Genomic DNA, 11,094 nt, shown 5'->3' with positions numbered 1-11,094 from the left:
AGTGTGTACATTTTAATTGAAAGTTTATTCTGCTATGTGCCTCGTCTACTAAATTTTAATTTAACATTGTAATGAGAAGGATGTTTCTGAGCGGCTCTTCACAGACAAGTGGAGGAAGTTTTCACAAATTAAGAGAACAAGTGAATTTGTGGCACTTTCCCAGCAGCTGTGGGAGGACAGGAGACCCCACCCCCAACCTGCCCACCCACCCAATCCTTCGGAGAGGATCCTCGGGCCTGGAGAACCAGCCTAGGGAGCAGTGGACACCTGCAGCAGCTGGGGTCCCAAGAGACCGGGTTCTCAGGTGTGGCCACTTGCAGGAGCAATAGGTAAAACCAGAAGGTGGGCGTTCTTCTCCCCAATCCCACTCCTGGTATTCCCCCTAGCGCCTCCTGCTGGCAAAACCCAAGGGGACACCAGCTGGCCAGGAGAGAAGAGGGTTTGCAGAGTCTGGCCTGACTTTGCTGAGGAGAGCATGGAAGGGAAGGTCTGGAGGGGAGAGGCGGGAGCTCAAAAACCAGGATAATACTTTTTAGGAACGTCACTCTGCCTCTCTGACCCTTCGCTTTTTCTGTTGTAACATGAGGACAGTAATACCCAATTCTCGGGGGTGCAGTGAGAATCCAGCCAGATGGGGGCTGGGATGGGGTTGGAGGGGACCATGCACAGGTGGGAAGGACTGGTCTTTTCCACTGTCTCTGAGAAAAGTCACAAGGGAGCTTGTCCAGGAGGGCAGACCCTTTTGTCTTGAAGGGTGACTCCACTGAAGAAATGATTTCATAGGTCAGAGGTCACAGGAAGGCCTTGACTGGGCTGGGAGGGGGTCTGAGGCTCAGGCTGCAGGAGGAGAAAGATGAGGGACAGAGCCTGCACTGTCCCCAGCGGCAGGACGAGGGCAGAGTGAGCACCAGCCTGGCCGGTCTCATCAAAGCCAGCAGTGGATCACCCTGGGGGTCCCCAGCCTTGAGGCTCAGCACCCCCAGACTGCATCTAACCTGCTCCCCACGCACCTGTCTGGGGTTCGGAAGGCTCAGGGCCGCTAGTGGCCACTGCTGGTGAGAGGCGGTATTGCACCCCAGCCCGAAAGGAAGGGGGCCCTCCTGCCACCTGCTAGTGGGGGACCCAGGAGTCCCCAGAACAGCCACCTGCTAACACTCAGGATTTCAGCCCCTCTGCAAAGGGGAGGAAGGGGTTACATGTTTGCCTCCTGTTCCTCTCACTTCCACTCCAGCCCTGCTGCCTTCCCCCACACCTCGGACAGTGCACCGGCGACCTGGCTGGTGTCCCTCCTGCTGTCCCCGGTCCCTGCTGTCCCCCTGTCCGTGCTGCCCCCGTCCCTGATGTCCCCCGTCCCTGCTGTCCCCCGTCCCTGCTGCCCCTGTCCCTGCTGTCCCCATCCCTGCTGTCCCCCTCTGTCCCTGCTGTCTCCCTGTCCCTGCTCCCTCTGTCCCTGCTGTCCCCCTGTCCCTGCTCCTTCTGTCCCTGCTGTCCCCGTCCCTGCTGTCCCCCTCTGTCCCTGCTTCCTCTGTCCCTGCTGTCCCTGCTGTCCCCCTGTCCCTGCTCCCTCTGTCCCTGCTTCCTCTGTCCCTACTGTCCCCATCCCTGCTGTCCCTCTCTGTCCCTGCTGTCCCCCATCCCTGCTGTCCCCCTCTGTCCCTGCTGTCCCCGTCCCTGCTCCCTCTGTCCCTGTTGTCCCCCGGCCCTGCTGTCCCCTCTGTCCCTGCTGTCTCCCTGTCCCTGCTCCCTCTGTCCCTGCTCCCTCTGTCCTTGCTCTCTCTGTCCCTGCTGTCCCCTCTGTCCTGCTTACTTCATGGTCCCTGCTCAAATGTCACCTCCTCAGGGAGGCCACCCTGGCTGCCTCCATAATGGCAACAGTTCCTGTCATGCTTACCTACTTTCTTCATTGCACGTGTTACTTGCCATTCTAGTCTCTATCTCTTCGTGTTTTCCTTCTGCGTCTCCAGAACGTAAATCCTGGAGGGGAAGGGGGGCATGTCTTTACTGCTCTCCATTCCATCCACAGCACTTGTACAATATAATAGTCACTCAAAAATTGTGTGTCGCATTATTAGAGAAAAAGGATGTGATGTGACTTAATGACAATACTGGGAAGGTTATTCCTGCATCTCTGAGCAGATTTGCTGTGAGTTGTGCTGTGAAGGCTTTTCTCAGCAGGGACTCGGCGAGGGTGCCCGTGAGAAAGGAGCCCACCGTCCGGAAATCGGGAATCCGCCAGCATAAAGGGTCCTGCCCCATCCCTCCTGAAATGCCCCCTCCGGTCTCCAACGCCGAGGCGCGTCCCACAGCCCAGAAGGGCCCCTGGTCTGCAGTGCATCCGGAGTAGGAGAGAAGCAGAGAGGCCGTCTCCCTACCTGCCCCACCCTGGCAGAAACCAGCCACCCCCCCGGGGGACAGTCCGTGGGACATCTGCCCGCGCCCCCTGCTCGTCACATTGTTACCCTCTCTCCGTGTGTCCGCACGGAGAAACATCTGTTAAATCCTCATGATTACGCATCTCCGACTAACTAACGAGATAACGGGGAGTCCGGGTTCCCTTTGCAGAAACTCCCTGTGCCACCAACTTGGCTACGACGGAGCTCATTCTATAAAGAAAGCTTCAGCCGCCTGGGACCCCTGTCATCAACCCCGAGCAGCGGATTCCCAGCCCGGGCGCCCGGGAAGCTAACAAGCAAGTATTTGGTAACTTGGTAACACAAGAGATTTTTGCAACACTTAAGCTGGGAGCCCAGCAAGCCTCCCTCCTGAATGTGGTGTCCGTCAGAAAAATGCTGAAGGTTGCAGCACCTTGCTTTAGAGTCGGCGGTCCAAGCCGGCTTCCCCTGCTGGCAGGGTCCTGGAGGGGTGTCCTCCCATGGTGGTGCCCCAGTGCCCGGCAGGCGGGACGAGGGAAAGAAGCAGGTCTCTTCATTCCTCCTCCTTCTCCTCCTGCCTGCAGAGAGAGTCATGCCTCACAGGGGATGCACCTTCCACCCCCCTGGCCCCAGAACTTCCAGGATCTTAGATTCCTTCGGCCTCCATGGGCGAGCCTCCCAGAATTGTCCCCCAGCTCAGGAAGGCACGCTCCCCAGGGCCCCCCACCCACCCAAGGCACCTGCCAGCCACCTCCCACCTCGCAGACCTGCCCGTTTCCCCATATCAGCCTTAATTGCCTATATCGTGCCTTGAGGGAAATGTTTCCCACGTCAAAATGCCTCAACGGGTTTCTGATTTTCTTATCAGAAATGTCACTCTGACATCGTAAATACCAACCGTGTCTCTCCAGTAAGGTGGTTTTGCTCTGGGCCTTCCTCCATCAATGATCACAGGGGGGCCTTCCAAAAGCCGGGGCCGTACACAGCCCCCCTCTTGGGAAGTGCCCCGAAGACCCTGCACGGCTGGCCCCGAGGCCTCTCCCTCCAGCCCCCGCCACAAGCTTCTCATCTCCCTTCTCCCACAGCCTCCTCCCCACCCCTTCATTGTGCCAAGAATCTCCCCAAGGTCAGAGCAGACCACACCCAGCTCCCCTTCAGAGGAACAGAGCTGTAGCCAGGATGATGAGGGTCAGGGAACGGGGAGCCTGTGTGAGTCAGGCCCCAGGCGGTCAGAGAATCCAGCTGAGATCATGGGAAGGGAGAGGCCCATCTGGAGGGGAGGCTCCCAGCACTGTGGGCCAGAACGATGGGGCAGCCAAAGCTCAGCCACAGTGGAAGGCATCACTACCCACAGACCTAATGGGGCAGAGGGAGGAAATGGGGTTACAGAAGCCCAACAGACTGAGCACGGAAGGATCCAGCAACTTCCAGGGAGGGTCTGAGGAAGCCACACCCCATCCTCACTCCTCATGCCCTCCAATCTTCTCTTGGTGCTTGCTGGCCAAACCCAATGTTCCCTAGTCAGCAAGGAGCCCCCTGGCTGGTGTCCCCCATCTGGGTCGGCCTCCCGGGGCACAGAACGGGGCAGAGAAGGGCAGAGTTCAGGTCTAGGGTGTAGGGCCGGGTACCGCGGGAACCCAGAATAGCGAGCACGGGCAAGGTCTGGTTATAAATACCTACTCTCCTGCCCCCACCTCACCTTCCCTGAGACTTCGTGCCCACCCCACCCCCCATCCTGCCTTGTCCGTCTGTCCCAGCTCAAGCCCGCAAGGCCACCGGCGAACCTGAGAATTCGGAATCCTCCTGTCCTCTCTCCTTCCTCTTACGAAGTCTGTTCTCCTGACAGATCCTCTCGTTCCCTCCAGCGCACTTTGCACCTGAGTCCTGGTGCACAGCAGCCTGGCAGAGCCTGGAGCCAAAAGCAGCACAGGGGAGACTCTCCTAAAATCCAGGATCTCGGGGCCCCAGATGGGCCCCGGGCCTCACGATACCCCCTCTGTCATCGAGCCAGGGCCCGGAAGCATGGGCTTTCTCTACGGATTCTGATTCTAGGACGGCCACATGCTTCCCTCCTGTGGGGTGGAAGCATGACCCTTCAAATGACCCTTCTTCTAAAACACATGCAGCGAGAGGAGTTGTGAGGCTAGAAGGAGCTGTCGTGGTTCCCCTGTGGTGAGCGGGTTGGTGCCAAGCCGGGCACGACAGCCTTAAACACAGACATCCAGAAACATCCACCGAAGGAGCTGAGCCCTGCATAAACCCCAGCGCTGACACCTCATCTCGTCGTGTGCATGGTTCCCGCGCTGAACTCCCTCCTCCTTCCTGCTTGCAACAGGGCGCGTTCCTCACGGCTGGAGTCCCACGGGGTTGCCCATGAAAAATAAGCCTCGCTGTCCATCCTCCAAATCCGCAGCCTTGCCTGACAGCTAACAAGCTCCGTGGCCAGGAAGTGCGACGGAGTGAAGGCCCAATTACAGCGGAGGAGAGCCTCCTACAAAGGGCTTAAATGCGCTAACAAGCCATTTTGGAAGGGCAGGGAGCCCCTAATGGCCTGCCCGCTCTCAGAAACACAGCTCTGAGCTGCAGCTTGATGTTTGTTGGGAATCTGTCTTGTTCATCAGTCTCATTGACAAAAAAAAAAGAGGAGGGGGTAGACCTCGCTGGGCAAGGAAGTAATTTCTGCAAAGCAGCTTTGGATGGCTTCTCATCCCCACGCTCAATACCTTCCATGGCTCTTCACTGCCCACAGAATAAAGGACATGCTTCCCCCTGCCCAATGACCAGAAAGCTCCTCTTCCCTGTCCCTGGGCCTCTCCGAGGGCAGTCTGTGACTCACGGGCACCACAATGGACACCCCAATGGCCTGGGCACTTGCTTCGAAGGCAGATGTGTGTGCCCGCTCCCAAGTTCCTGAATTGGAATCTTGGAGCGGGGTGGGGGGCTGGATCTTGGAGTTTAACCGGCTTCCCTGGGGGATTCTCAGCACAATCATTCATTCACTGGCCCATGCATCCAATCAGGAAGCAGGCAGCAAGCAGTTTACTCTGCACCAGGCCCCGTGCTGGGGGCTGGTGGAAGGAGGGGCAGAAGGCGCTCACCCTCTGCTCCCCTGGGGAGCTCCTGGGGAAGGCCGTGGATCACGCGGGTGAGCACAGGTGGCCACGCACGTGATTAGTGGGGCTGGTGCAGCCGGAGTGAACGCATAGGGCCTGGGAAAGCAGCACCATGGGGCTGAAAGCCGCCCAAGTCCAGCCAGGCTCCTGTGGGCTGCGCCCGGATGGTGTGGCCCTGGGCAGGTCTCCAAGCCTCTGTCACCCTCTATAAAAGTGGCTGATCATACAGACCTCCTACCTCGGACCTGCCTTCCCCGAACCCAAACTCGACCCAGCTCCCCTCGGCAGGTGCACGCAGCCCTCGGCCGTGGAATAAACTTCCCAGGGGAGTAAAACAGTTTAAAAAAAAAAAATTGGCCCATCCTCTGGATGACTTCTACTCTTCTGTGCCAGAACATTCCATCCAGCGGTCCACATGCCTGACTGAGGCAGCCAGCGGCCAGCGGCTCCGCTGGAAGAGCTGGACAAAGCTGCGGGGCCTCCGGCCCGAGAAGCACAGTGTCTTCATGTCCAGCATCGTGCAGATCGGTCCAGCATCTCTGCAGCTGGTCTGTGCTTCAGCCTCGCCTGGAAGCCTGAGCGGGACCCTTGGGGGCTGAGGGGTCAGGAGGCGTCCCCTTTCCTCGCCTCGTCTCCAGCCGACATTTGCTGAGCCTCTGCTGTGCGTCAGGGCCCCCCCCGGCGGAGCCCCAAAGCCAGGCCCAGAGGAAGGACATCCACCGTGGGGCAGAGGCCTCAGCGCGCATTACTCCCCCTGGGGCTCGAGGGGTGAGGGGGCCGGTCTGGGCAAGGTGAGGCCGTGAGCACAGTGTCCCCTGCTGAGGCCAGCAGAGCCTGCTGAGCCGTGACCCTTCCCCACTCAGGGGCGGGCAGGGCAGGGGCCACGTGAGCCCCCTCCCCTCCCGTCACAGAAGGAAGAGGAAAGATGCAGGGTCCCCGGCTGGGCCGCGCCAGGCCACCACCCAGAGGGGCTTAATGGTGGGGAACAGCAGAGAGGTGCAAGATAGCTGGCCGGCAGGGGTTCCTTCAGCCCAACACGCTCCTGCATTGTGCTTAGATCCACAGAAGCATAAAACAGGCAATTCGGACTTGAGCTCAGAGGTCACTCCTCTACGCACAGGCAAGTAAAGATCTGGCCTGGCAGAAGTAGCAATCCCGTAAATTTGCCCAACGTTATCTAGTTACGCTTCGTTTCCTTTGCCTGGTGCCTGCGGATGTAATCAGTGTTCACACTCACGCCTGCGATTACCCAAAGTAACGCGCCGTGGGACGCGGTGGAAACCACGCACCCCGCCGCCGGCCGGGGCTCTTCGCCCTAATCTTCGGGAGCCCACGTGGCCAGAGCCTCTGGGTTTGAGGCTCGGGGGAGCAAGACCCTGGTCCCTCAGCAGGAGAATGAGCCACCCTGAGTAACCGCAGGGAGGCGGAGCGGGGAGGCGGAGGTAACGGGCAGTCACACGGGCTCCGCAGAGCACAACGGAGCTGCCAGGAAGAGGCTGGGCTCGGCTCCAAACACAGACGCCGCGTCCGGTGGAAGGCAAGCAGCACCGGAAGCAAGCTTGACCCAGAAAGAGAAAAAGGACTCTGAGTGGAGGGAAAAAGGCCGATGACCCCAAACTTGGCCATCGATCCTTCTTGCGCAAATGGAGAACCGGCCAGGCTCGGGGACCCAAAGAGAGGGACGGGGGTGCTGGGGATGGGCTTCGGGACCACGTGCTACGCAGCCCCGTGGAACTTGGGGCACGTGGTGGATTGGCATCTGACTCACGTCTGGAAATCTAAAGGGCAGAACGTGGCTGAGGTGGCCTGTGGCTGCACCATCGAGCAGCAAACAGCTCAGCGTGGTCTTAGAGGAGCTTCCCCAAGAGGGCTGCCCAGCGGGGCAACAGAGCCCCAGAAGGCAGTCTGCGGTGGAGAACATCACCGGGAATCAGAGGCCAAGGGAGCGCCGTAACTGCCCGCCAGGGAGGGGCTGGTGAGGGAGCCCCCGGAGCTGGGATGGTGGAGACATGCAGAATTACAGGTCCCTGTCGCTCACTCCTTTGCTTGGATGGTGCGCTCTCTCCCTGGCCATACCTCGTGCTCAGCGCAGTCCCCAACACGCCCCTCGGCTCCGGGCCGGGCAGTGACTCGCTCTGACCACAAGTGTGCCACCGGAGCAGGACAGCAAAGGCATTTGCCTGGTTAGGCCTGCACGCCTGACCCCCCAGTGACCCACCGCAGGAAGAACATGCTCGGGCGTCCCCGGAACCCAGGCCTGGGCTCCAGGATGGCTATGGGGGAGCCTTGAACCAAACCCACAGCCTGCAGCTGACCCACCAACCAAGCACGGTCTCGATGAGCAGACCCACCCGCACCTGCAGACCCTGACGCTGGGTTTAGGCCACTGAGCGTTGGCGCCGTTTGTCATGCAGTCATAGCCCACGGAGGTCGATGGCACCCAGGAGAGGAAGGGTCGGCAGTGAACCAACACCAATGGGAATATCGCCAGATGCCCCCGTGACGCAGACCGTTCCTGCCCTCTGACCTCTCTCGTGCCCCGGCCACACCTTCTGACCCACACTCAGGGGCCTCACCGGCTCATGGATGAGAAGGGGAGGAGGGGGATGCCGGTGAGGTTTACGGGTCAGCTTGGCTAGGCCTCAATCCCGAGTGATCCAAATACTCACCGAGGGGGTGCCTAGGGGGCTGAAGGTGTGCGGACGCGACTGAGGCCCACATTCGGTTGGCTAGATAATCCGAGGGGCCTGGTTCTCTCGGGTGAGAGCCTTCACCACAGGCCGAGCCTTCCACCAGCACAGAGCAGAGTGCTCGGGCCGGCCAGCCCCCTGCCCTCCCCGGGGCCTGCCCTGCAGCTTCCGGCCCTGCCCAGCCGGCCCCACAACCATGGAACCTCCCAGTACGGTCTCCCGCCGGCGGGGTCTCTCCAACCGCGCGCGCTATCTGGCACAGATTTTGCTCCTGGAAGCAGGTGTTGCTGTTACAGATACCCAAAACCACAGAGGTGGCTTTGGGAACTGCTCGGGAAATGAGGGACTGCAGGAAAGGGGGTCTCTGTTCTATGATGGCAGATAGCGCAGCCGACGGGAGTCCTACCGTCCTGTGCTGACAGAGCTGTGAGCAACGAGCTTGCATGTTTAGCTGAGATTGCAGGCCCAGCGCTGGAGGCGTGGCCTGGTATCCTCTGGCTGCTCATAGGAAAACGCAAGATCCAAGAGAGAAATCGAGGAGAGAACCGGTGAGAGAAGTGATGGGGGGAAATCTCAGCCTGCTCACATCGCAAAAAAGACGCCAGACACGAGGCGCTCGCCGCCGGGAAAGCGTGCGTTGGAGAGGAGGCGTGAGAGTGGGCGGAGGTCGGAGTGACGCACGGGCAGCCTCTAGAGACTGCAGAAGGCGAGGAGATAGCTCTCCCCCAGAGCCCACACCTGCCACATGGTCCTGCCGGCCCATCTCAGACCTCCGAACTGTCAGATAGCAAGTGCGCGTTGTTCCGGGCCGCTATGTTCTAGTGAATTGTGACAGTAGCGACTGGAAACTAAGATGGAGGGTAGAGAGAAAAATCTGCCAAGCCCCCCTGGCTCTTCACTCCCTGCACTCTCTCCATCTTCCCTCTGGGCGGTGCTTTCAACCTCTACGGCCCCTCCCCCGCCCCCCACCCTGAGCCTCTGGAGCTGCATCCCCCGCAGCGGACGTAGGTGTGTACGTAGAACGAGAGACTGACTTCTCTGGACCTCGGCTTCTTTATTACAAGGATCATAATGCCCAGCTCATGGGGCTTTAGTGAAGGTCAAAGAGAACACCGGACAAGTGGCAAATCCTCAATAAACAGTATCCATCATCCTCATCATTGTAATTAATGTGGCAACCAGCTGGGCCCACGCCCTGCACCTGCACCTGCACCTGCACCCACCCCCTGCACCTGCACCTGCATTTGCATCTGCACCTGCACGTGCAGTGTCATGGCCACCTCTGCCCCTGCTGCTCTTCCAGCCCCTGCCCCCCCGCCCCAGCAACCACGGGGACTTCCCTCCTGAGACCCTGATGGCCACAAACAGTTAATGTAATTATTGCATTGGACCCAAACTTGCAATCGCCTCCTCTCTCTAATCACTTTGAAAGTGTTTCAAATTCCTTTGCTACGTGACTGAAATCAAAGTGGGACCCGTGAAGGCAGAGAGCCTGGCTGCCAGCACGAGGTGGGAGACGCAGAACAGTCAGGTGCTGATGGGGAGAAATTACATCTTTCTTAAATCCTTTTACCCTGTAATTACCAGGCACAGCCACGTGGGTTAACAGCAAAAATAACTTGCACATAAAGACATCATGCACAGAATCCTGGTTTGCATCCTCATGGAAGCCCCTCGGGCAGAAGCTCCGATGCAGTCTCCACCCCGGGTGTCTGCACGGTGCGTCCCACCTTCCTCACCAGCTGTCTGAGGACTCCACGGTCCCCAGGGTCATGGGGAGGCTGAGCTCTGCCGCATCCTGGCATCCTGCATCCTCTGTCCCCTCTTGCTCGCTAGCTCCTCCCTCTCACCCTTTCCTGGCCTGCCTCCCTTCCGCCTCTCAGCCTCCACCCTCAGCCTCCCTTGCATACATCCCTCCTCCTCCCTGGACCCTGACACTGGCCTCCCTGGGGTCCTGCCTCCTCCCCTCCACCCTCGTTCCCTATCCCTCCCTCATGTTCTCACGCCCACCCTTCCGGAGGTCTCATCCACCCCAAGTATGAGTGTCAGCTGAAGCCCATGGCGGGAGCAGCTGAACCTTACGAAGCCAGAAGCTCGTTGGCGAAGGTCCCATCCAGACGAATTCCAAACCCTCATTCCCCGACTTGTTAACAGCTTTGACTTTGGGCCTCGGTCTCCACTGCTCTGGGAGACTAGCATGCCCTCGGCCCCCGGTTGTTGAGGCAATTACATGCCGAGGCTGAGAGAAGCGCCCAGCAGAGTCCCAGTGCACAGTAGGGGTATCACAGAGGCTGGGTCTCCCCCTTCCCGCTGGCCGCCCCCCACCGTTCCCTAACCCCGACCAGGAAATCCACACTATCTCAGGCATCTGTGGTTTCGTTCATCTGCCCACCCTCGATTTATGCATAATCTCCGTATGCTCGTTGGGATGAAGCGATGGCTTCGATGACCGGCCCGCAGCTGGGGGGTCTGAGCACGTCTGTCTGGGTGAGCGGCACCGTGACCGGGCCACAGCGCCTGCCACAGAGAAGGTGGAGGCTCGTGTTCACGGCTCGATCCGCTAAGAAACAGACCCACGAGTCTGTTTTTCCCTAAAAAGTGTTTATATGCTATTCACAGTGGAAACCCATATACCCAGAGTTGGAGAAGGAAATGTCTGTGGTTCTTGCTTTTTTCTTTCTTTTGAGAAAAAAAGTCGTTTTGATGTAAGCGCTTCTCACCTGCACGTGGCACCTCGGCCTTCCCAGACCCGCTCTGTGCGCTCCCAGCCCCTCCCCTGCCCGGGTTTCCCTCCCGCTGTCCACGGAATTTCCCTGTCCTTCCTGTCCTCCCACATCATGGGTCCCGGGCCCCCATCCCTGCATCTGCCACCTCCCCTCAGTATCTGTGCCATTGGGCATCTAAGGGTCTTTTTTTCTT

General features: G+C 59.3%; 1 long non-coding RNA gene across 4 annotated transcripts; it reads right to left on the bottom strand.

Moving 5' to 3' along the window:
- Positions 1-357: 357 nt before the first annotated feature.
- LOC145717444 (uncharacterized) lies at positions 358-8,545 on the bottom strand. 4 transcript variants are annotated; one of them, XR_014140663.1, is made up of 6 exons: positions 8,155-8,545; positions 4,465-4,622; positions 4,157-4,281; positions 2,806-2,950; positions 1,892-1,974; positions 358-837 (listed from the first exon to the last, which is right to left on the bottom strand). It is a non-coding gene; the product is annotated as an uncharacterized LOC145717444 (long non-coding RNA). The 4 variants fall into 4 exon arrangements; XR_014140665.1 differs by lacking the exon at positions 8,155-8,545 and adding an exon at positions 3,271-3,728 and having other exon boundaries at positions 2,806-2,946; positions 4,465-5,396; XR_014140664.1 differs by lacking the exon at positions 8,155-8,545 and adding an exon at positions 3,271-3,728 and having other exon boundaries at positions 4,465-5,394.
- Between the last annotated feature and the right edge of the window lie 2,549 nt (positions 8,546-11,094).

This window comes from Leptonychotes weddellii, chromosome 15 (assembly GCF_054177405.1).
Source record: "Leptonychotes weddellii isolate Sample4059 chromosome 15, ASM5417740v2, whole genome shotgun sequence".
Lineage (NCBI taxonomy): Eukaryota > Metazoa > Chordata > Mammalia > Carnivora > Phocidae > Leptonychotes > Leptonychotes weddellii.
Note: the sequence above shows the minus strand (reverse complement) of the source record. Positions and strands in the feature narration are given on the sequence as shown.